Source organism: Leucoraja erinacea, chromosome 2 (genome assembly GCF_028641065.1).
Source record: "Leucoraja erinacea ecotype New England chromosome 2, Leri_hhj_1, whole genome shotgun sequence".
Classification (NCBI taxonomy): Eukaryota; Metazoa; Chordata; class Chondrichthyes; order Rajiformes; family Rajidae; genus Leucoraja; species Leucoraja erinaceus.
In genome coordinates, this window is record NC_073378.1 from 87,379,743 (window position 1) to 87,404,168 (window position 24,426).

At 42.8% G+C, this 24,426-nt stretch overlaps 1 long non-coding RNA gene across 1 annotated transcript in view; it reads right to left on the minus strand.

Moving 5' to 3' along the window:
- Positions 1 to 9,253: 9,253 nt before the first annotated feature.
- The window catches only part of LOC129712141 (uncharacterized), a 34,364-nt gene continuing 19,191 nt past the window's right edge, over positions 9,254 to 24,426 (minus strand). The window contains exons 2-3 of the long non-coding RNA XR_008725995.1: positions 21,876 to 22,009; positions 9,254 to 15,108 (exon numbers count right to left, since the gene is read on the minus strand). This is a non-coding gene — a long non-coding RNA (uncharacterized LOC129712141). The remainder of the gene's footprint in view (positions 15,109 to 21,875; positions 22,010 to 24,426) is intronic.

Genomic DNA, 24,426 nt, shown 5'->3' on the forward strand with positions numbered 1-24,426 from the left:
CGCTTGTTGGAGTTTAAATTCCATTTTGGAATATGTTGGAGGACCAAGAACCAAGAACCAAGACCACCAAACATCAGTAGTGACGTTGGGGAAAGCATCAAACAGGAAATTGGGAATGCTTGTAATAAAGATACAGCAGTTATCATGGGTCACTTTAATCTACATATCAATTGGGCAAACCAAATTAGTAACAACATTGAGGAGGAGAATTTCCTGGAGTGAATACGGGATGGTTTTCTAAGCCAATATGTAAAGGAACCAATGAGAGAGCAGGCCATCCCAGACTGGGTATTGTGTAATGAGGAAGGATTAGTTAGCAAGCTTGTTGTGCAAAGCCTCTTGGGCAACAGTGACCACAATATGGTGGAATTCTGCATTAAGATGGAGAGTGACACGTTTAATTCAGAGACAAGGGTCATGAACTTAAGGAAAGGTCACTTTGATAGCATGAGATGGGAATTTGCATGAATAGACTGGCAAAAGATACTTAAAGGGTTAACCGTGGCTAACAAGGGAATTAGGGATAGTGTTAAATCCAAGGAAGAGGCATATAAATTGGCCAGAGGATGCAGCAAACCAGAGGACTGGGAGAAATTTAGAATTCAAAAAAGGGGTTAATCAAGAGGGGGAAAATAGCGCGTGAAAGAAAGCTTGCGGAGAATATGAAAATTGACTGTAAAAGCTTTGATAGATATGTGAAGAAACGATTAGTGGTCAAATGTAAGTCCCTTACAGTCAGAAACAGGTGAATTTATAATGGGAAACAAGGAAATGGCAGACTAGTTAAACAAGTACTTTGGTTCTGACTGCACCAAGGAAGACACATACAATCTCCCTCGAAATACTAGGGGACCGAGGATCTAGTGGGAAGGAGGAACTGAAGGGAATCTACATTAGTCAGGAAATGGTGTTAGGTAAAATGTTGGGACTGAAGGCAGATAAATCCCCAGGGCCTAATGGTCTGCACCCCAGGGTACTCAAGGAAGTGGCCCTGGAAATCGTGGATGCATTGTTGATCATTTTCCAATGTTCTATAGACTCTAGATCAGTTCCAGTGGACTGGAGAGTACATAATGTAACCCCATTCTTTAAGTAGAGAGGGAGAGAGAGAAAAAGGAATTTTAGACTAGTTAGCCTGACATTGGAAGTGGGGAAGATGCTTGAGACAATTATTAAAGATGTAATAGCAGTGCATTTGGAAAGCAGTGATAGGATTGGTCAAAGTCAGTATGGATTTATGAAGGGGAAATCATGCTTGACTAATCTTCTGGAATTTTTTGCAGATGTAACTACTAGAATGGATAAGGGAGAGCCAGTGCATGTATTGTATCTGAACTTTCAAAAAGGCTTTGACAAGGTCCCACACAAGAGATTAGTGTGCAAAATTAGAGCACATGGTATTAGGGTTAAGGTATTGACATGGATAGCGGACTGGTTGGCAGACAGGAAGCAAAGAGTAGGAATTAACGGGTCCTTTTCAGAATGGCAGGCAGTGACTAGTGGGGTGCCGCAAGGCTCAGTGCTGGAACCCTAATTATTTACAATATATTTTAAGGATTTAGACAAAGGAATCAAATGTAACATCTTCAAGTTTGTGGATGACACAAAGCTGGGTGACAGTGTGAGCTGTGAGGAGAATGCTATGAGGCTGCAGGTTGACATGGATAGGTTGGGTGAGTGGGCAGATGCATGAAAGATGCAGTACAATGTGAATAAATGTGAGGTTATCCACTTTGGTGGCAAGAACAAGAAGCAGATTATTAACTGAATAGTGTCAGATTAGGAAAAGGGGAGATGCAACAAGAGCTGGATGTCTTTGTACATCAGTCACTGAAAGTGAGCATGCAGATACAGCAGGCAGTGAAGAAAGCAAATAACATGTTGGCGTTGATAGCGAGAGGATTTGAGTATAGGAGCAAGGAGGTTCTACTGCATTTGTACAGGGTCTTGGTGAGACCACACCTGGAGTATTGTGTGCAGTTTTGGTCTTCTATTTTGAGGGAAGACTTGTTATTGAGGGAGTGCAGCGTAGGTTCACCAGATTAATTCCCAGGATGGGGGGAGTGACATACTATATGATGAAGAATGGATCGACTGGCTTTATATGCACTGTAATTTAGAAGGATGAGAGGATATCTTATAGAAACACATAAAATTCTTAAGGGTTTGGACAGGCTAGATGCAGGAAAGGTGTTCCCCATGTTGGGGGAGTCCAGAATCAGGGGGTCACAGTTTGAGAAGAAGGGGTAGGCCATTTAGGACTGAGGTGATGAAAAACTTTTTCACCCAGAGAGTTGTGAATCTGTGGAATTCTCTGCCACAGAAGGCAGTGGAGGCCAATGCACTGGATGTTTTCAAGAGAGAGTTATATATAGCTCTTCGGGCTAACGGAACCAAGGGATATGCGGAAAAAGCAGGACTTACAGCCATGATCATATTGAATGGCAGTGCTAGCTCAAAGGGCCGAATGGCCTACACCTGCACCTATTTTCTATGTTTCTATGTGTTATACAGCATGGAGATAGGCCTTCAGCCCAATTCCGCCATGCTGGCCAAGTTGCCTACCTGAGCTTGCCCCATGCGCTTTGCCTGTCTTTGACATATCCCTCTACATCTTTTCTATCCATATATGTGTTAAAATGTCTATTAAACGTGATAATTATAATCTGCCTCTACAGCTTCCTCTCATTCCATATTCCCACTGCCCCTTGTGTGGAAAACACATGACCATTAGATCCACTTTAAATAAGCTTTCCTCTCACAACTTAAATCTATATTTTCTATTTTTAGACAACCATCTCTGCATCCATTCAACGTACCTATGCCCCTTGTGATTTTATATTCTTCCATAGGACCTCCCCTCAACCTCCTTTGCTCCAGGGAAAAAAGCCCCAAACTATCTAGCCTCTCCTTATAAATGAAACCCTCCATTCCTGGTAACTGCTTGAGAATCTATATTACTAAATCTCTGATCTTGACCGCTTTTGGCCCACTGTGCTGCGATTTCCGACAGAACGGCGCCACCTACAGCCGTCATTTTTGGCCACCTCGCTAAGAGCCCCTCTCCGCCTTACGGGTGTGGAGGATTTTGCCCATCGATGAAAAATCAGAGAAATATTAATGTTTAAAACATTCACCATTCACTCTGTTGCCCCTGCTGGAGGGAGGGGGAGGGACTATAAAAACAGGAAGTGGTGTGCCTCATTTAGTCTCTGCAAGATGGATGAAACGAAGGGTCACTTCTCTCTGAGCTCTGAATAACACTGAACAAATGTCTACATAACTGTGAGTACCCTTAATGTGGTTTGAAAATGAAAATACGGTTTGTTTGAAGTAAAAAGGCACTGACCGCAAATAGTTGTTTGGGTGCTTTGGCTTGAAGTTGAAAGGCACTACTTACTGCAAATGGTGGCTTGGGAGCTTTGGTTTAAAGTTGAAAGGCACTACTTACGGCAAATGGTGGCTTGGGAGCTTTGGCTTGAAGTTGAAAGGCACTACTTACTGCAAATGGTGGCTTGGGAGCTTTGGCTTGAAGTTGAAAGGCGCTACTTACTGCAAATGGTGGCATGAAGTTGAAAGGCATTACTTACTGCAAATGGTGGCTTGGGAGCTTTGGCTTGAAGTTTAAAGGCACTACTTATTGCAAATGGTGGTGGGTGATTTGCTTGAAGTTGAAAGGCACTACTTACTACACATGGTGGCTTGGGTGCTTTGGCTTGAAGTTGAAAGGCACGACTTACTGCAAATGGTGGCTTGGGTGCTTTGGCTTGAAGTTGAAATGCACGACGTACAGCAAATGGTGGCTTGGGTGTTTTGGCTTGAAGTTGAAATGCACTACTTACTGCAAATGGTGGCTTGGGTGATTTGGCTTGAAGTTAAGAGGCACTACTGCAAATGCACTTACATCCTGTTTGCACTGTATATTGAGTTAAGATAAAACACTACCACTTATGGCTGTGATTTTTGGCCATCTTACTCAGTACCCCTCTGCTGAGCAGGTGCAGAGAATTCTTCCCATCAATGAAAAATAAAAGTGTTATTGGTGTTTAAAAAATGTTGATACTCTCTCCTGTCAATCACGCCCTGAAAGCCACACCTTTTCCAATGGGAGGGGGAGGGAAGTGGAAGTGTGGGTGTGGGTGTGGGTGTGGCTCAGTCTCTGCGTGATGGGGAGGGAAAGGTCATGACTCTGTCTGAGCTGTGAATCAACTGAACACACTGAATGTCTACTGAACTGTCAGTTTGGTGTTTTGTGTGGTTTTATGGTGGTTTCACCCTGCATGAAATGGCATGAAGCTGCATTTGAATTTGGTGGCCTTCGACCCTGCTTGAAGTGGAATGAAACTGCACTTGAATTTGGCGGCCTTGCATCCTGCTTGAAGTGGTATGAAACTGCACTGAATTTGGTGGCCTTGCACCCTGCTGAAAGTGGTATGAAACTGCACTTGAATTCAGTGGCCTTGCACCCTGCTTGAAATGGTAGGAACATGGATTTGAATTTGGTGGCCTTGCACCCTGCTTGAAATGGTAGGAACATGGATTTGAATTTGGTGGCCTTGCACCCTGCTTGAAATGGAATTTCAAGAAATAGTCATGAGTCAACTGCCAGCCCACCAGCCGTGTGTTAGCTGCCAGCAGATCAGGCTTGAGGGACTGAGCTGCCACCCCAAGAACCCATACTAGCACTCCAGAAAGCCCCCCCCCACTGGCCACCAATATTGGAATTGGTGGAGAGGTGGAATATTGCGTCAGGGGACCAGCCCTCCCGTGTGAACATGGTCCCACTTAGTCTAGTATTTTCTACAATCTTCCCAGCTGAATGACAACCTTCTTGTACAGATATAAGATGACATCTTATCTTGTATACACAATGCCATAACCAATGAAGGCAAGCATGCCAAGCACCACCCCATCTATCTGTGGTACCACTTTCAGGGAACTATGCACTTATACCGTGTTCTACAACATCACAGGGCCTTGACATATACTGTATGCCCTACCTTGGTATAACTTACCAAAATACACACTTCACACCAAAACATTGAGTATATCCAGCATTTTCTGTTTTTAATTTCTGTATAAATGGATTAATTGTTCAGTATGAACTTTGATGCAAATGCATATTTTCCTTTACTGGATGAAATTACATTATGTTAGAACTTTCCTCAATGGTTCTTCTAGTTTTAGTAGAATATTGGCACAAATATCAACAAGGTATGTGAATGGAATTTCCACATTTTCTGTTAAAGATTTATTTGAAAAATTCACAGTATCAATAGCAAGTGAGCTGGGGATAGTCATCCTCTTGACTATCTAATCCACACCTTCTCCCAAAATATGTAGCATGAAGAGAATGATGTGCAAAGACATGCACAATGTTTGATCACATCATAAAAGAGATTCACCTATAATTTGTTGCTACTCATTTTTCATTATGTTAAATCTTTAGTTTTAACCATCAAAGTGTTTATTGTGTCAGCTAAATCCTTTATCACACAAATAAAGATGGTCACTTGAATTGTAAAGGTCTGTATTTGCGAATCAAGTACCCACTTATATAAAATAATTAATCTTATATGTGTGAGCATTTGCTTGAGATCAAGTAGGCCCTAGAAAATCGTAAGTGCCCTCTTCATTTGGACTGCATTAGCTCATGAAGTAGTTGACTGAATACATAATGATTATAAAGCGTAATATATATGAGCTTGTTAGAATTTTTGGAATAACATCCTGGTGGTCTATATTCTCATAGTTAGTGGAATGGTAGATGTGACACTTGCTATCTACGACACACAAGAAGAGCAAGAACAAAATAAGAAAGGTATGTATTTATGTAGCATAAATTTTAGAAATATCACATGATGATTTACATATAAGAAATTACTTTGAGGTAGAGAAACTATTGTGTAGAAAAATTGGAAGGTCAAGTTATCAATTTATATACAAGAACCCCATTTTAAAAAAAATGGATAATCATTTAGATGATCTATTTTTAGAAATGTTACTTGAAAGATAGATATTGCCCAAAATGCTCTGCTCTTCTTTGTACAGAGTTGTAGGGCATACATGTGAATGTGAAAGAGGTGATGGAGGAAGATTCAAAATTCCACTTGTGCAGGTCCATGGCAGAGTTGCATTGAATTCACCAAACTGTCATATAGGAATTAAAATCTAGCTACCTAGCTCAAGGCTAATGTGACCCAATCATATATGCTTGGTTCAGATTTGGTCACATGTATATACTCATAAAACATTGGGATCTGGTAGTATATTGCTATCACTGGCTCTGTGCCTTATGATGCTTTGTATTACTATGCACAATATTTATTCCTGATCAGTAGCAATATTTGGTAGCCTAGAAAGTTTCTCTTTCCTACAAATACCTCTGGGTAAGGTTGGATCGGAAAAGATTAAGTTGGATATGGAAAATATCGTAGATAATTATCATGGATTAAGGTCAAACTAAATGGATCTCACACTAAACAAATGAGAAATGGGTCAGTTAGAATTTTGTGAATGGCATTCTGGTGGCCTGCATTCTTATCCGTAGTAAAGTTTGTATTTAACCTTGTAGCTCCCAAAATGGCACTACGCAGCTTAGTAGCTCTCAAACTAAGCCAAGCCTTTGCACTTTTATCTTTGTTAATAACCACGTTTAATATTTTGCTAAAGAATTCTCATATTTATTATATTTTATTCTTATTTTTCTTCTACTTCTAGATGAATTTTCAGCAATCACTTCAAGCTATTCTTCAACACTGAAGACATCACATTGTATGTTGACATAATATTTATTCTTTCAATATGGTTTTTGAAGGTTTATTAAATGAAACACCTAACAGCCCAAAACAATGTCAATAATTATTCTTAAATAAGGAATCATGCCTAGCTTTCATCAAATATTCAATTCATGTTCATTCTTGGCTTCATTCCCATTTGCATCTTTGATACGTTTCCACCAATCTGAGAAAGGCAATGGGAGCAGTCCTTTTCTCAATGTAAATTGCACATTTACTGGTTTGTTATTATTGGTCACAAAATTGGATGTAGGATTCACAGTGAACTCCCCCATACTTCTTATATATTTATTACCTGAGGTTTGTTCACAAATTAATTCAACCTGTTCTTAAACATCATGGGATAACAAAACAACCCAAGTTATTATTTGGCCCTTTACACAGTTTATCTTCAAATATGGCACAACCCAAGGCAGGGAATTGTGTATATTATATTTCTGATTTGGTCAATTATTTACAGCCTCTGTGTGACTGTAACTTGGCCTTTCAGAGCTTTCCTTTCAGTTTGGACCATATCTCTGTTACTGATTTGTGTCCAGTCATTCAGGATGCTTGCGATTTTATGTAAGTAGTTTGTTGTATTAAATATGCTTGTAAATTAAGTGCATCGTCAACTCAATTTAGCATTATAGGAAAACAGTTCTTGGCATTTCCCAAAATAGTTATTTTAATTTGGCTGGTGCCTGATATACTCGAAAACCACCAACATGTTCAACAATGGGAGTGCAGCGTAGGTTTACAAGGTTAATTCCTGGGATGGCGGGACTGTCATATGCTGAGAGAATGGAGCAGCTGGGCTTGTACACTCTGGAGTTTAGAAGGATGAGAGGGTATCTCATTGAAACATATAAGATTGTTAAGGGTTTGGACACGCTAGAGGCAGGAAACATTTTCCCGATGTTGGGGGAGTCCAGAACCAGGAGCCACAGTTTAAGAATAAGGAGTAAGCCATTTAGAACGGAGACAAGGAAACACTTTTTCTCACAGAGAAATTCTGTAGAATTCTCTGCCTCAGCGGGCGGTGGAGGCGAGTTCTCTGGATGCTTTCAAGAGAGAGTTAGATAGGGCTCTTAAAAATAGCGGAGTCAGGGGATATGGAGAGAAGGCAGGAATGGGGTACTGATTGGGGATGATCAGCCATGATCACAGTGAATGGCGGTGCTGGCTCGAAGGGTCGAATGGCCTACTCCTGCACCTATTGTCTATTGTCCATTGTCTATTGATACCCCCCTCTCAGACCAAACCAAAAGGGTGTACCATAGAAGAGGGAACAGTGAGAACAGTAGTGAAAGTTGCCATTTTTAAGTAAAAAACAGCTCTCATCAGCAAGCCTGTGCTGCACAACCCATGCTTCAACAGGCCCTTCATTGTGCAGACAGATGCCTCTAGGACAGGGCTGGGGTGCATTCTCTCTCGGGACTTTGTAGGAGAGGAACATCCAGTGATTTTCGCCAGTTGAAAATCTACACAGCTTGAGATGAGGTGCTGTTCCTCCAGTTTGCATGTGGCCTCACTCTTGCAATGGAGGCAGCCCAGGACAGAGAGCTCAGCATGGAGATGGGAAGAGGTTAAAATGGTTAGCGGCTGGGAGATACAGCAGGCCTTGACAACCGAGCACAAGTGCTCGGTGAAACGGTTACCAAGTCTAAACTGGATCTTGCCGATGTACAGAAGGCCACATTGGGAACGCTTGGATGCAGTAGATGAGGTTAGACGAGGTGCACGTGAACCTCTGTTTCATCTAGTTGGGGTCCTTAGATGGAGGTGAGGGAGGAGGAATAGAGACAGCTGTAACATCTACAGTTGCAGGGTATAGTACCTGGTGGTAGGGTGGTTTGGGTAGGAAGAGGTGAATGAACCAAAGAGCTGCAGATATAGCACATGTCCCTATACCTCCTCCCTCATGTCCATCCAGGGTCCCCAGCAGTCCTTCCAGGTGAGACAGAAGTTCACATACACCTCATCTACTGTATCCAGTGTTCCCCATGTGTGCTTCAGTTCAAGAAGAAAAAATCCATATGCTCTTGGCTCCACAAACTGTTTCATTTTGTGATGCATATGCATTACTATTTCTTTTTAATCTACACTCAGATTAAAGCAGCAAGCAGTCAATGGAAATACCTCCAGCCCTTCTTTTTATCTTTGATGGACAGAGTTTGATGTCATTTCTGCATTTTCACATTTCAGCCTTGGATTCTTGCTTCAAATTGAATTTTCTGTTCCAAATTTGTTTAGTTTAGTTTAGAAATACAGCGCGGAAACAGGCCCTTCAGCCCACAGAGTCCGCACCGGCCAGCAATCCCCGCATATTAACTCTATCCTACACACACTAGGGACAATTTTTACATTTACCAAGCCAATAAACCTACATACCTGTATGTCTTTGGAGTGTGGGAGGAAACTGAAGATCTCGGAAAAGAACTACGCAGGTCACGAGGAGAATGTACAAACTCCGTACTGACAGCAACCGTAGTCGGGATCGAACCCAAGTCTCCGGCGCTGTAAGCATTCGCTGTAAGGCAGCAACCGTAACAATGTGCACTACATTCTGACTTTTTTTAAAGTGCAATCAAATCATGCCAAATCAGCATTTTTCCCATCTGCATTCAGAATTGTTTGGAATCCAAGAAGTTTCCATATTTATATTTGTTCTGTGTGCTTTATTTTACCTGCCTGTGAAATGTTAGTGGAAATGTTGAGGGTACGTTATAATTGAAGCTTCCCATTGTTAAAATAAAACAGAATTTTCAAAGTAACAAGAAAAACTTGAAAGGGAGTAGTTAGAAACGTTTGATCCATTTGCCATTTCTCTCAGGCTTCTATATACTTCCAATTTCATCTTGAATGCTCTTTCTCCACTATGAGTGGGCTCTGGGATTTTAAGGGCTTGATGTTCCCAAGATTCCTCAGGGATCTTAAGCAAGATTCGTCAAAGAAGCTTTGAACAGAATCTTGAAATGTTTTTTCCTGCAAGCACTGGTGCATAAAATAGAGTGTCTGTTTGGAGCGTCTGGTGTCATGCTTGTAAACAAGATGGCCTGTCCAACACAGTTGGCGGAAAGAAACCAGGGCCTCATTGGTTTGTATGTTTGCCTGGAGAAGAAATTGATGTAATTCTCTTATCCTTCCAGTGAATTTGAAGAATTTTGTGGAGACGGCATTGATGATATTTCTTCAGTGCTTTGAGGTGCCCACTGCAGGAAGTTCAAGTCTCTTGTATATTTTGATGAGCACATTATGCTGTCTTGGAACTCAGACATGCAAAAATGCATATGATGATTGTACACTGCAACTCCACCACTGAGGTTTGTGCTATCTTGGTTCGGGAATACAGTCACTGTTTGTTCACTGATTGTAGGTTGTACAGTCTCCCATTAGTTTATCAGATTAGCTCCATTCGCATACAACATTTATTGTGAGATGAGATCCCATAGCAGCTAGCTAGATTGAGTAAAATATTGGGACAATGACGAAACCTTGTTTGACACTCGTCCTCATTGAGATTAATCCGTCATAGACCTGTTGGTCAGTACCATGGCTTAGAAGCAGTGGTGGGGCAAGCATAAGACAGAGATCAATTTCAGTAGGCAGTCAAATTTGAAGAGGATATTCCACTGTTTTTCTTGATTTAAAAGATGTTTGCATCATGCAGGCCATCATAGACACCAATAATTTTTGGACTGACTGCTACCTAATCTACTCTGGTATCTCCATCAAGCCCAAGATTATTACTGTCAACAGATACTGTACATTGCTCCAAGAGAATAAATGTTGAAGCTCTCAAGAACCATACAAAACAACTTTTCTCAGCATATCACAAAAACCTCCTCTGCACTCTCTCCAAATCTTCCACATCCTTTCTGCAATGCGGTGATCGAAACTGCATGTCATACTCCAAATGTGACCTAACCAAAGTCCTACAGAGCTGAATCAAGACTTCCCGACTCGGAAAGAACTGCAGATGCTGGTTTAAATCGAACGTAGACACAAAATGCTGGAGTAACTCAGCGGGACAGGCAGCATTTCTGCAGAGAAGGAATGGGTGACGTTTCGGGTCGAGACCCTTCTTCAGACTGATGTCAGGGGAGTGGGCAGGACAGAGATAGAATGTAGTCAGAGACAGTAAGACTGATGGGAGAACTGAGAAGGGGAGGGGATGGAGAGAGAGGGCTAGCGAGAGCTGTTTGAAGTTAGAGGTCAATGTTCATACCGCTGGGGTGTAAGCTGCCCAAGAGAAATATGAGGTGCTGTTCCTCCAACTTGTGCTGGGCCTCACTCTGACAATGGAGGAGGCCCAGGACAGAAAGGACAGATTGGGAATGGGAGGGAGAGTTAAACTGCTGAACAACTGTGAGATCAGGTAGGTTAAGGCAGACTGAGCGGAGGTGTTCAGCAAAACGATCGCCGAGCCTGCTCTTGGTCTTGCCGAAGTAGAGAAGTTGACACCTGGAACAGCGGATACAGTAAATGAGGTTGGAGAAGGTGCAAGTGAACCTCTGCCTCACCTGAAAAGACTGTTGGGGTCCGTGGATGGAGTTGAGGGGGAGGTAATGGGACGGGTGTTGCATCTCCTGTGGTTGCAGGGGAAAGTACCTGGGGAGGGGATGTGGTTTGGGTGGGAAGGGACGAGTTGACAAGGGAGTTGCTGAGGGAATGGTCACTGCCAAAAGCAGAAGGGAATAGAGATGGGAAGATGTGGCCAGTAGTGCGCTCCTGTTGGAGGTGGCGAACGTGTTGGTGGTTTATATGCTGTATGCGACGGCTGATGGGGTGGAAGGTGAGGACAAGGAGGACACTGTCCTTGTTGCGAATGGGAGGAGGGGGAGCAAGAGTGGAGTTGTGGGATATCAAGGTGAGCCTCATCTATAATGGAAGAGGGGAAGCCCTGTTTCCCAAAGATAGGTATATGGATGAGAAAGGAATGGAGGGTTATGGTCTGCGTGCAGGTAGATGGGACTAGGGGAAAATAATTGTTCGGCACGGACTTGTTGGGCCGAGATGGCCTGTTTCCGTGCTGTAATTATTATATGGTTATATGGTTAGTTAGAACATATCCGATGATCTTGTATGGAAAACCTCATCCTGGGCGCAGATGCGGTGTAGACGGAGGAATTGGATTGTCAAGTCAAGCCAATGCATTTCCAGTCATGTCAAGTCAATCCATTTCAATTCAAGTCAAGTCAATCCATTTCAATTCAAGTCAAGTCAAGTCATTTCAAGTCAAGCCAATCCATTTCAAGTCAAGCCAATCCAATCCATTTCAAATCAATCCATTTCAAGTCAAGTCAATCCATTTCAATTCGTCAAATCAATCCATTTCAAGTCAAGTCAAGTCAACTCATTTCAAGTCAATCCATTTCAAGTCAAGTCAATCAATTTCAATTCATTTCAAGTCAAGTCGAGCCAATCCATTTCAAGTCGAGCCAATCCATTTCAAGTCGAGCCAATCCATTTCAAGTCGAGCCAATCCATTTCAAGTCGAGCCAAGTCGAATCAATCGATTTCAATCATTAACCAATCATCATTTATTGCATACACATTGTGGGGTAACAATGCATTTATTGCAAGCACATTAAGGGTTAACCAATCATCATGTATTGCAACCACATTGCGGGGTAACAAAGCATTTATTGCAAGCACATGGTAGACTCACAGCAGAATGACAGTTGAGGCCTCTCCCTCACGATCTTCCAGAGTGACTGACTCGCGTCCAGGCATCCGAAGTTTTATACTCCTGATTTCCCCACTCCAGAAGTGGCATTACCTTCATCATACTTATTAACAGGCGTGAGGACCAATCAGCTGATCTCAAGATTTTTAAAACATTCATAACTTTTTTTATTTTTCAGCAATCGGAAAAATCCTTGTGGTTACTGCAGCGGAGAAGGACTGTGAGTAAGATGGCCACAATCATAGCGATATAGGGTAGCGTTTTTTCTAAAATCAATTAACAGCAGAGACAGGAAGTGGTCAAGATGAGACTTTTAGTTATATAGATGAATACTTCTTAATGTCATGGACAATCAAAAGCATTCCATATGTTTAGCAGCCTTGACGAATGACAATGCGGGAGGCTTGACTTTTTACTGTGTGTTAAATTTTTTTTTTTGCAGATTCATGATGGAGTCATTTCCTGGATGACCCATGTTATCCCATTACGCTGCCGAAGGTCCTGCAAAATATGTCCAGAATACACTTCAGTGGCATATTCCACAATGTGGTTCCGAACTAGATAAATTTAGGTAAAAAGGGGATATTGTTATAGAAATAATGGTGAGGGTTAATTATTTATTCAAGGTGTTCACTTTGCCCATTATAAATTATCAAAATGACCAGAATAAATAATAATAAATGATTGAATGATCAAACTTTAAAAAATATTTTGATCATTATCATTAATCAAATTCTCCAAGACAAATATTTTTTGAATAATCCCTTCCCTTTATTATCTTGAGAATTAATTGTTTCATCTTATCAGTCTTAGTACAAATGATGAAATATATAACATCTGATAAGGTGTTTAGGTTTCAACAATATACAAAGGACTAGTTAGGCACAAGAGGAAAACTTAAGAATAAAAAAATATGAACTACTATTAAATATGACCACATGCTTTAAGTGAAATTCAATTTTAATCCAGAAAACTCCAGTGAAACTGGCCTGTGAATGGATATGGTGGGCTGATGGCCTAGTTTTTACTATATGACTCTCAGACATTATCAGCCAAAGTCAAAGTTATCTTCCATTGGAATATGAGTTCTACAACGTAAGTTTTACGTGTGTTGTACGAAGCCTGAAAAAACGTCAGTTCAAGCCAAGTCAATCCATTTCCAATTGAGAATTGTAGATATTATGAGGAACCAATGACAAAGACTTGCTTATTTCAATATTCATGTGGGTATACAGATGAAAAAATATATAAGATGCCTGGAAAGGGAAAAAACACTGCCTACATATGAATATGTCCATGTTGGTTCCAAAAACCCAAACCCAATTATGAATTCCATATATAAAATGGACAGATCATTCACAACACATGTCCTGGCGAGAATAGGCTTGGAGAGGTTGCCGCTGAGCCTGGCGTCTGCTGAATCAGAAAAGGGGATGGAAGGAGACAGCGATGGTGTTGGACACTGGACAAGGGGCTCGGTGATAGGAATGGTGATGTCTTACCTTCTGCGCCCTCGGGGATGGCTACGGGAGCCCCCCCCCACCAGGGAACGAAGGCCAAAGAGAGCCAGGCGTGGAGAGGGACGATGGTTCACGGGACGACCGGAATGGAGACAGCTGCAACTGGGACTGTAAAATGGCACCAAAATGGCACCTTTAGCATTTAGACTCAGTGGGCTATTCTGCACTGACAGGGGTAATTATGCTTATGTACAGGGATAATCTTGCAGATCAGTATGCAATAAAATAATTTCATTCTATTTGGTACACATGGCAATAAAGAAACTATTGACCATTAACGCACATTATGTCCATCTTTCTGATGATCCTTAAAGAAACCACGAGTAATCTCAATGAAAACATCAAGGGCATTTTGAGCTTATATTTTTCAGTTCTCTTCCTGAGTCCAAAATTGAAACTCTGGTTTCTTGTACAATGGAAAATCAAGCACATGCAATTAAATGAAAATGAAACAACATAGGACCTTGCACAAAATGTTAACTTTTTAATATTGTTGCAGATAATGAAACACCAGATGAAACATATGTGCAAAGGCGGGGAAAACCATTGAAAATCAGAGTGTGGCACACAAAGAGAATCAAGGAAGAAAATAAATTGGTTCAATCATGGTCAAAATATTTTAACACAAATTTTTGTTATGTTCTGTCACATTGGTTTGTTAAATTACACAGCTTGGTTTTACACATTATAATTTGCAATTCTATAACAAATGTTTATGTAACCCTTGTGGTGTGCAGGAGGAAGCTAATCTCAACACTGAGAAGTGTAAAAGGTAATTTTTATTGGGGGAAAAAAATCAAATCACTAACTATTTTAACTATTTATTAAGATTTTAGTCAATAAAACTTTACCCAGATGTATGTGCTACAAAACTCACAAAATGGGAAGTATAAACATGGTTAAATTTAACTTTTGAATAAAGTAGCAAACATTAGAAATTATATTAAAGACACCCTTCCAGCTCAGCCATGATTACATCAATTTCTTTCAGCTGTTTTGAGATGTCTTCAAAGCACTCCCCAGTCTGGAATTCTATTCCATCTATTATGGTGCAATCTTCAGCACCTGTGGAATCCTTTAGTTCCATCTCTTCAGAAACTGTAACACTCGAGGTAAACAACTGAAAATATAAATAATTTTAGTTGACAAAATCCTTTTTTACTGAAGTCCTAAAATCAATGTGACAGATTTACATCCATTTGAAAAGCAGGATTAGGCTTTAGGGTCCCTCAACCTTGCTCTGCCAATTAACTAACTATGTCTCTTGTCTACTTCAGTTTAGTTTAGTTTATTGTCACGTGTACCGAGGTACAGTGAAAAGCATTTGTAGCATGCTAACCAGTCAACGGAAAGACATACATAATTACAATCGAGCAATCCACAGTGTACAGATACATGAGTGGAATATTGTGAATAACATTTAGTCCAATAAAGTCTGATCAAAGATAGCCCAGGGGTCTCCAATGAAGTAGATAGTGGCTCAGGACTGCTCTCTTGTTGTTTGTAGGATGGTTCAGTTGCCTAATAACAGCTGGGAAGAAACTGCCGTTGAATCTGGAGGTGGAGCAAAAAAACAAAACAAAAAAAAAACTTTTTTTTGGCCTTCCATCACAGCAATGTGATGGATGTTTATGTAAATTATGTTGTGTCTCGGGTCTATTTGTTTGTAATGTATGGCTGCAGAAATGTAATTTCGTTTGGACCTCAAGGCGTCCAAATGACAAATATCTTGAATCTTGAATCTTGCATTTTCATACTTCGATACCTCTTGACCAAAGGGAGAGAGAAGAAGAGGGAAAGGCTGGGGTGTGACTTTTCCTTAATTACGCTGGTAATCTTGTTAGGGCAGCCTGAGTAATGGAAGGGAGATTGGTTTGTTTCCTGCCAAAGCCCCAGCACGATGGCGCAGTGGTAGAGTTGCTGCTTTACAGTGCTTATAGTGCCAGTGACCCATGTTCAATCTTGGCCATGGGTACTTGTCTGTACAGAGTTTGTATGTTCTCCCTGTGACTATGTGGGTTTCCTCCCACACTCCAAAATTGAAACTCTGGTTTCTTGTACAATGGAAAATCAAGCACATGCAATTAAATGAAAATGAAACAACATAGGACCTTGCACAAAATGTTAATGTAAAGGAAGCTAGACGTTGTCCATAGTCCTTTAGCTAGATCTTTATTTAAACACCAATAACACACGTTCCAGTACTAACCACATCTGGTCTACACACGTACTGGAACCTAACAGGGAGGGAACATGCAGAGACTACAGTTATACTATAGAATGTGGGAGGGACAATATGCTAATGAGGTAGTTACATATATGGTTGCATGCATAACCATCTACATCCCTTCCCTTAAGATAAATAGCAGCAGCAGGCAATTATACAGACCTGCACATAATAACAATAATAGTCAGAGAACATCTTAAACTAAGCATAATCACCATACCGATCAGGAGCCCGCACAACTCTGCCAGAGCGGGTCCGTACACCACCCTCACTCCCCTCTCCCAAAGGCAAAGGCAGCAAAAATCGGGGGGACGGAACAGGCAGCAATGCAGGTCGGGGACTAGAGACCGGCGAGGCCAAAACCGAACCTGGAGGGGAGGACGAAAGAGAGGAACCGACAGGAGAGGACCTTGGGGAAAGAACAGGAGAGCCGAGATCAGGCTTCACAGGAACAGGAGCAGGTTGGGCAGGCGCTGGAACGACAGCAGGGGCACCTGGGATAGCCCGAGGAGGAAGAACAGGTAACGGAGTGGACGTGGACGGGAAAGAAACTGGTGGAGGAGGCTCACGGACAGCACACAAATGCTGGCGACTACGACGATATACAGTACCCTCGTAATCCACCAAATAGGAGCGAGGGGAGTCAGCCAACCCTACAACAGTAGCAAGTTTGGAAAAACCGGTAGGAGTCTGCATGCGAACCACCTGGCCCGCGGAGAGGGGAGGCAGAGGACGACAAGACTTGTCATGAGACCGACGCTGGATCTCATGGCGATGAGAGATGCGGCGGTGGACCGCCTCAGGGGAACGAACCACAGGAGTCAGGGATTGCTGAGAAATGGGCATAGGAGGACGAAGAACGCGAGACATGAGCCGTTGTGCAGGAGAACCTAAAACCCCATCGCGAGAAACATTACGTAAATTCAAAAGTCCTTGGTAGAAATCACAATTAGACAAGCGAGACTGTTCCAACAAAGTCTTAGCACTGCGCACAGCACGTTCTGCCAGCCCGTTGCTCTGAGGGAATTCCGGGCTGCTAGTGTAATGGGCAAAGTTCCACTTAGTCGCAAAGACAGCAAACTCAGCACTAGTAAACTGCCGGCCGTTGTCAGTTTGTAGCTTCACTGGAGATCCAAACGTGGCAAAGTGACGGCGCAGCTTACTGATGACCATCTCCGATGTGAGGGTAGGAAGAAGGTCCACATCAAACCAAGATGAATAAGAGTCAACAAGTACCAGATAGTTCTTCCCACGCCACTCAAAGATATCGGCGGCCAGTGAAGACCAGGGCATTTCAGGTGCCGGCTGTTGTAGTAGGGGTTGTCGTTGATGGTGAGGAGCCATGGAGTTGCAAGCAGCACACGCAGCAACCCGAGCCTTGATGTACTTGGCCATAGCAGGCCAATAGTATTGCCCTTGGGCATGTGCAACGGTGGCGTCTGCACCCGGGTGTCCGGAGTGTGCAGCAGTATAGTAGGCATCATACAACGAGGCAGGAATAACCACTTTGTGGCCCTTAATGACAATTCCATCCCGAAGTACAAGCTCGTCCCGAACAAGGAAGAACGGCCTCACGGCAGCAGGCAGGGAGTGTGGCTTGCAGGGCCAACCACGCAGAATAACAGCCGACAGCTGCTGCAAATCAGAGTCAGCAGCGGTGTGCTCAATCAGTGTCTGTAACTGCTTCGACGGGACAAAATTAACGTTGAGCACATGCAGATCAGATTGTTCATATGGATGCTGTACACAGGAGGACAAAGGCGCCCGCGACAGGGCATCAGCAACATGCATTTCCGTGCCCTTCTTGTACACTATGTCAAATTCAAAGCGTTGCAGCTGCAACATCATCCGCTGCAATCGGGCCGGGGCAGCATGAATGGGCTTATTAAGTATGGTAACCAATGGCTGGTGGTCCGTTTCAACTGTGAACCGCACACCGTAAAGAAAATCTCTAAACTTCGAACAGGCAAACACCACAGCCAGGAGCTCCTTCTCAATTTGAGCATACCTCTGCTCCGTGTCAGTCATTGTGCGAGAAGCAAACGAGACAGGCAGCAGAGAATCACCCTCGCAGAGCTGCATGCAGGCAGCACCGAGGCCAAAACGGGAAGCATCACAGGTCACGACAATCGGCAACTTGAGGTCAAAGAATCGCAGTACAGGAGTGTCAATCAGCTGCTTTTTTAAAGCGTCAAAAGACAGTTGGTGTTGTGGGCTCCAAGACCAGGCAACTTCCTTCTTGGTCAGAAGGCGCAGCGGCGCACTTAGCTCACTGAGGCGCGGGATAAACTTGCCCAAATAATTCACCATCCCGAGAAACCTTTGCAGACCTGCAACATCAACAGGTGCAGGAAACTCTGAAATAGCAGTGGTCTTGGCAGGGTCGGGCTTCAGACCCCGAGAGGTGAAAATGTGTCCGACGTAGGAGACCTCAGACAGCCGGAACCGGCACTTGGAGGGATTCAGCTTGAGGTTTATCTGACGAGCACGGTCGAGTACCCGGCGGAGATTACGGTCATGCTCCTCGACATCCCGGCCGTACACAAGGATGTCATCTACAATGATGGCACATGGGAGCCCGGCAAACAACTGCTCCATGGAGCGCTGGAAGACCTCGCTGGCGGAGCTGATCCCGAAAGGCATTCTGAGGAACTTGTACCTCCCAAAAGGCGTGGCGAAAGTGGTGAGGTCGGACGACTTGCTGTGCAGAGGAATCTGCCAGAAGGAGCTTCTGGCGTCAAGAACAGAAAACACGGTGGCTTGGCCCACCTGGGCAGCTACATCCTCGACAGTCCGCATAGGGTAGTGTGGTCTCTTGATGGCAGTATTCAGATCCTTCGGGTTGATGCAGACTCGAATCTCATTCTTGCCCCTCTTCATGGTTGCGACCATGGTGGACACCCAGCTGGTGGGCTCGCTGACAGCTTCCAGGACCCCCAGGTTCACCATCTTGTCGAGCATAGCTTTAACCTTGTCCTTCATTGCAAATGAGACCCTATGAGACGGACGGCACACTGGGGTGACAGATGAGTCAATGGCAATTTTGTATACGAGAGGCAGCTTCCCCAACTTGTCATCGAAAAGATCAGGGTATTCAGACACGGGGTCTAACTGCACCCTCACCTCATGAACAGTACTGTCAAACGCAACCAGGCCCAGATCCTGGCAGGCCTGATTACTTAGCAGAGGCACACAATCACAGTCCAAAACAAAAAACGATAAATCACGAGATGTCTTCTGCAGCTTGCAGTGGAAAGTTACCCTCCCCACAGGAGTCAGCTCCTCCCCACCATAAGCTCTCAGCACCGATCGATCAGCAGACAGTTGCTCATTATTCCTTATCTTGTGGAAGAGCTTTGTTGAGATAACAGAAACTTTCGCTCCAGTGTCCAATTTCGCCGTGAAGGTCTTGTTATTGACAGTGACTAGCACCGATGGATCGGGGAGGCGAGTCTGGTTGTGCAGCAGAGAGTAAACACTAGCATCCCCCATCGAAATGCTGGAGTCAGACTCGAGGGCGGAATCCTCCTCAGACTGAGAATCAAGGACATTGTCGATCCTTTGGAGATTATTGAGCACCTGGCGAGGTGGCCGAGCCACGTTCCCACGGGAACGGCACATGGACGAGAAATGGTTAAGTTTTTTGCAGTAGTTGCAGGCTTTTCCGATAGCCGGACAGGCAGCCTGTGGCAAGTGACCATATCCACAATTAGAGCACTTTCTGGCACCCTGGGGGCGGGGGACAAACTGGGGGCGAAACTGAGGTCTGGAATTACCGGGTGCCCTTCGTGGCACGGACACAGTGGCCACAGCGACGGTGCTGTTCCCAGAGCCTCTCTCTCCACTGGCCGGAGCAACGACCTCAGCTAGCCTGCAGGCATGCACAGCTTCATTTAACGTGAGATCAGGTTTCCGCATTAAATCAGTTCGCAGCTTTTGATCAAGCATTCCATTAACTAGTATGTCCCGCGTGAGCTCGTCACGTAACTCACCAAAACGACATCGCTGCGACAGGTGGCGGAGGTCTGCAATGAAACACTCCACAGGCTCCCCAGGCTGCTGCCTGCGGGAGAACAAACGTGTTCGCTCCAAGATACGATTTGAAGGCAGGTCACAGATTTCAGTAAATTTCCTCAGTAGACAGGCAGGGTCGTCAGGAGATTCTGCTGGCTCGACAACCTGGCCAGCCGCGTCCAGGACTGCTGGACGGTAGTCAAAGTGCCGAGCCCTCCTCATGGCATCCGGACCAGCGAGATTCAGCAGCAAAGATGCTCTGAGAGCAGGAGAGTCATTGTGGTGTGCGATGTTCACATAATGATTGTAGTCCATTACAAACGTCTCCCATCGCTCCGCGATGTCAGCATCGAAAACTAACGGGGAAGGCTTGCGACACGACGAAGCCATCCTTGCACACACTTACACGACAAAAGAATAAAAAAAACCCGATAAACAGAGGCGCAGATTTACACTGGCTGACACCATGTAAAGGAAGCTAGACGTTGTCCATAGTCCTTTAGCTAGATCTTTATTTAAACACCAATAACACACGTTCCAGTACTAACCACATCTGGTCTACACACGTACTGGAACCTAACAGGGAGGGAACATGCAGAGACTACAGTTATACTATAGAATGTGGGAGGGACAATATGCTAATGAGGTAGTTACATATATGGTTGCATGCATAACCATCTACAGTTAACTTTTTAATATTGTTGCAGATAATGAAACACCAGATGAAACATATGTGCAAAGGCGGGGAAAACCATTGAAAATCAGAGTGTGGCACACAAAGAGAATCAAGGAAGAAAATAAATTGGTTCAATCATGGTCAAAATATTTTAACACAAATTTTTGTTATGTTCTGTCACATTGGTTTGTTAAATTACACAGCTTGGCTTTACACATTATAATTTGCAATTCTTTGTAGGTTAATTGGCTTGGTATAAATGTAAAAATTGTCCCTACTATAGGATAGCGTTAGTGTGCAGGGATCGCTGGTCGATCTGAATTCTTCAGACCTATTATAGTTGGGTGGAGAAAACTGGATGAGAGAGATGAGGATGGAACAAAGTCAGGTAAGTGATAGGTAGATACAAGCGAGGGGGGGTTTTGATCGGTAGATGGGTGGACAAAGACCATTGATGAGAAGAAGACAAAAGGCAATTAAATAGGTAGAGAAGATGTGGAAAATGTGAAGCCAGAGGAAAACAAATAGCTTGAAGGGGATAGGGGACTGGGGAAGGGGATAGAAAGCAGAATTGTTGGGGAAGTGGAAGCACATCCAGTTGGCACAGAAAAGAGAAGGGAAAAAGGGCAATGTGGATTAGTTACTTAATATGGCCGAATATGAGATGCTGTTCCTGCAGTTTGGGTGTGGCCTCACTGTCAATGGTGGAGGCTCAGGATAGAAAGGTCAGTATGGGAATGGGATAGGGAGTAAAAATAATTAGCAACCATTTGAAACATTAACAATCTTTATGATTTATTTAAGGAATACCAATTATAAATTGCAAATACCCACCAGGAACTAATCTCAGAGGTTTAAATTTATTTAACCAATAATAAAATAACATAACCGGTTGAGAATTATTCTATTTATCCCCAGTAATCAAAGCCAAGTATCAGTCCTATGTTTAATATCTCATTGTTATCCCTACCTTGTTTTTCTGACCATATTTATTGCTATTCACTTGTTTTTCTGACATAACTGAACTAGCAAGTTTCTCCATTTTGTTAATTTGCTGCAGCATTTTTTCCAAATCCTGCAATAAATCTTCTGCTTGCAAAACATCTGCAAAAATATTTGTTGATTTAATCGCAAATGATAATAGTGTATCTATATGTTTGTAATTATTAAAACTTGATATTTACATTTAATTTTGAACTATCATATTTGATTAAGGTGCACATATGGAGATGAAGCATGAGTATTAATAAAAATGTGAATACTTAACATTGTTAACTGTATTACATTTTTAAGATATTTCTATAAATAATTGCATTTCATTGTAAAACATACCTTTTACTGGCCCATCACCTCTGCATCAGGAGATGATGGGCCTGTAAAAGGTCCTGTATTTCCGGACACATACTAGATATTTATGGAACTTCCTATGGGTGTATTTAAGGAACTATATATATAGAAAGCTCACATTTGACACAATCCTGGTAATCACCAAAGACAGAATAAACCATATGTCTCAGAAGCCTTGTCGTAATATGTCCTAAGATTTATTTAATCTGTCCAAAATGTGTAATCATTTCTATACATTTCTCACCTTTCCTTAAAATGATATAAAAGGAAGAAGTTTCAGAAAAAAAAAGATAGCAAGTCACGATAAAGGCAGAAAATAATGTTTTTGTTACAGAGCACCTCCGCGTTCTGGTTTATTACTAACAAAATAGAATTAAGGCTCTTCAAGCACTGCAGAAAGAGTTGCACGAGTTGATAAAGCACATCACCAGTATGTCTCATGTTCTCACACTCACACAATCATACATAGTATCTTGAAAGATATTTGTGTTTCCAAACTGACAACCATTATTTTCTATTTACAGTGCATTCAGAAAGTATTCAGACCCCTTCACCTTTTCCACATTTTGTTACATGCCTTATTTTAAAATGGATTAAATTCATTTTATAATCATCAATCTACACACAATACCCCATAATAACAAAGCGAAAACACGTGTATAGACATTTTTGAAAATTAATTTAATTTTAGAAAAATTAAAAATAAATAACTGAAATATCACATTTACATAAGTATTCAGACCCTTTAGTACTTTGTTGAGGCACCTTTGGCAGCGATTGCTGCCACGTCTTCTTGGGTATGACGCTACAAGCTTGGCTTGTATTTGGGTAATTTCTCCCATTCTTCTCTGCAGATCCTCTCAAGCTCTCTCAGGTTGGATGGGGAGCGTCGATACACAGCTATGTTCTGGTCCCTCCAGAGATCATCGATCGGGTTCAAGGACATTCACAGATTTGTCACAAAGCCACTCCTGTGTTGTATGGGCTGTGTCCATAGGGTCATTGTCCTGTTGGGAGGTGAACCTCCGTCCCAGTCTGAGGTCCAGAACGCTCTGAAGCAGGTTTTCATCAAGGATCTCGCTGTACTTTGCTCCGTTCATCTTTCCCTCGATCCTGACTAGTCTCCCAGTTCCTGCTGCTGAAAACCATCCCCACTGCATGATACTGCCACCACCATGCTTCACCAGGTATTGGCCAGGTGATGAGTGGTGCCTGGTTTCCTCCAGATGTGATGCTTGGCATTCAGGCCAAAGAGATCAATCTTGGTTTCATCAAACCAGAGCACCAGAAAAACAACCCTTTTGGCAAACACCAAGTGGGCTGTCATGTGCCTTTTACTGAGGACTGGCTTCCGTCCGGCCACTCTACCATAAAGGCCTGATTAGTGGAGTGCCGCAGATATAGTTCTCCTTCTGGAGGGTTCTCCCATCTCCGTAGAGGAATTCTGGAGCTCTGTCAGAGTGACCATCGGGTTCTTGGTCACTTCCCTGACCAAGGCCATTCTCCCCCGATTGCTCAGTTTGGCCAGGTGGCCAGCTCTATGAAGAGTCCTGGTGGTTCCAAAGTTCTTCCATTTAAGAATGACGGAGGCCACTGTGCTCTTCGGGACCTGCAATGCTGCAGAAATTGTTTTATACCCTTCCCCAGATCAGTGTCTCGACACAATCCTGTCTCGGAGGTCAACGGACAATTCCTTCATCTTCATGGCTTGGTTTTTGCTCTGACATGCATTGTCAACTGTGGGACCTTATATAGACAGGTGTGTGCCTTTCCAAATCATGTCCAATCAAATTAATTCACTACTGGTGGTCTCCAATCAAGTTGTAGAAATATCTCAAAGATAATAAATGGAAACAGGATGAACCTAAGCTCAATTTTGAGTATCATAGCAAAGGGTCTGAATACTTATGGAAATGTGATATTTCAGTTATTACTTTTTAATTACTTTGCAAACATTTCTAAACTCCTGTTTTTGCTTCTTCATTCTGGGGTATTGTGTGTAGATTGATGATAAAAAATGAATGTATTTCCATTTTAAAATAAGGCTGTAACATAACAAAATGTGGAAAAAGTGAAGGGGTCTGAATAATTTCTGAATGCACTGTATAATAGCAGTTTGTCAGGAAAAGACAATGGGTCGGAATAAGTAATCTCAGTGCATCATCTTTTATTTG